Raw genomic sequence first — 2,260 nt, 5'->3', positions numbered from 1 at the left:
AGCTCGGATAACTCCTTGGCTTTTTCCTCCGGGAGAAAAACCTTTTTCTGAACCGTGTCCAGAATCATCCCTAGGAACAGCAGCCGAGTTGTCGGCATTAACTGGGATTTTGGAATATTCAGAATCCACCCGTGCTGTTTTAGCACTTCTTGAGACAGTGCTAATCCCATCTCTAGCTGTTCTCTGGACCTTGCCCTTATTAGGAGATCGTCCAAGTATGGGATAATTAATATGCCTTTTCTTCGAAGAAGAATCATCATCTCGGCCATTACCTTTGTAAAGATCCGAGGTGCCGTGGACAATCCGAACGGCAGCGTCTGAAACTGATAGTGACAGTTTTGTACAACGAACCTGAGGTACCCCTGGTGTGAGGGGTAAATTGGAACGTGGAGATACGCATCCTTGATGTCCAAGGATACCATAAAGTCCCCCTCTTCCAGGTTCGCTATCACTGCTCTGAGTGACTCCATCTTGAACTTGAACTTCTTTATGTACAGGTTCAAGGACTTCAGATTTAGAATAGGCCTTACCGAGCCATCCGGCTTCGGTACCACAAAAAGAGTGGAATAATACCCCTTCCCTTGTTGTAGAAGAGGTACCTTGACTATCACCTGCTGAGAGTACAGCTTGTGAATGGCTTCCAAAACCGTCTCCCTTTCGGAGGGGGACGTTGGTAAAGCAGACTTCAGGAAACGGCGAGGTGGATCTGTCTCTAATTCCAACCTGTACCCTTGAGATATTATCTGCAGGATCCAGGGATCTACCTGCGAGTGAGCCCACTGCGCGCTGTAATTTTTGAGACGACCGCCCACCGTCCCCGAGTCCGCTTGAGAAGCCCCAGCGTCATGCTGAGGCTTTTGTAGAAGCCGGGGAGGGCTTCTGTTCCTGGGAAGGAGCTGCGTGTTGCTGTCTCTTCCCTCGACCTCTGCCTCGTGGCAGATATGAATAGCCCTTTGCTCTCTTATTTTTAAAGGAACGAAAGGGCTGCGGTTGAAAAGTCGGTGCCTTTTTATGTTGGGGAGTGACTTGAGGTAGAAAGGTGGATTTCCCGGCTGTAGCCGTGGCCACCAAATCTGATAGACCGACTCCAAATAACTCCTCCCCTTTATACGGCAAAACTTCCATATGCCGTTTTGAATCCGCATCGCCTGTCCACTGTCGCGTCCATAAAGCTCTTCTGGCCGAAATGGACATAGCACTTACCCGTGATGCCAGTGTGCAGATATCCCTCTGTGCATCACGCATATAAAGAAATGCATCCTTTATTTGTTCTAACGACAGTAAAATATTGTCCCTGTCCAGGGTATCAATATTTTCAATCAGGGACTCTGACCAAACTACCCCAGCACTGCACATCCAGGCAGTCGCTACAGCTGGTCGTAGTATAACACCTGCATGTGTGTATATACTTTTTTGGATATTTTCCATCCTCCTATCTGATGGATCTTTAAGTGCGGCCGTCTCAGGAGAGGGTAACGCCACTTGTTTAGATAAGCGTGTTAGCGCCTTGTCCACCCTAGGAGGTGTTTCCCAGCGCTCCCTAACCTCTGGCGGGAAAGGGTATAATGCCAATAATTTCTTTGAAATTATCAGCTTTTTATCAGGGGCAACCCACGCTTCATTACACACGTCATTTAATTCTTCTGATTCAGGAAAAACTATAGGTAGTTTTTTCACACCCCACATAATACCCTGTTTAGTGGTACCTGTAGTATCAGCTAAATGTAACGCCTCCTTCATTGCCAAAATCATATAACGTGTGGCCCTACTGGAAAATACGGTTGATTCGTCACCGTCACCACTGGAGTCAGTGCCTGTGTCTGGGTCTGTGTCGACCGACTGAGGCAAAGGGCGTTTCACAGCCCCTGACGGTGTTTGAGTCGCCTGGACAGGCACTAATTGATTGTCCGGCCGCCTCATGTCGTCAAACGACTGCTTTAGCGTGTTGACACTATCCCGTAGTTCCATAAATAAAGGCATCCATTCTGGTGTCGACTCCCTAGGGGGTGACATCCTCATATTTGGCAATTGCTCCGCCTCCACACCAATATCGTCCTCATACATGTCGACACACACGTACCGACACACAGCAGACACACAGGGAATGCTCCTAACGAAGACAGGACCCACTAGCCCTTTGGGGAGACAGAGGGAGAGTTTGCCAGCACACACCAAAAGCGCTATATATATATCAGGGATAGCCTTATAATAAGTGCTCCCTTATAGCTGCTTTGTTATATCAAAATATCGCCATAAATTT

Source organism: Pseudophryne corroboree, chromosome 6 (assembly GCF_028390025.1).
Source record: "Pseudophryne corroboree isolate aPseCor3 chromosome 6, aPseCor3.hap2, whole genome shotgun sequence".
Classification (NCBI taxonomy): domain Eukaryota; kingdom Metazoa; phylum Chordata; class Amphibia; order Anura; family Myobatrachidae; genus Pseudophryne; species Pseudophryne corroboree.
This window is presented reverse-complemented; position numbering follows the sequence as displayed.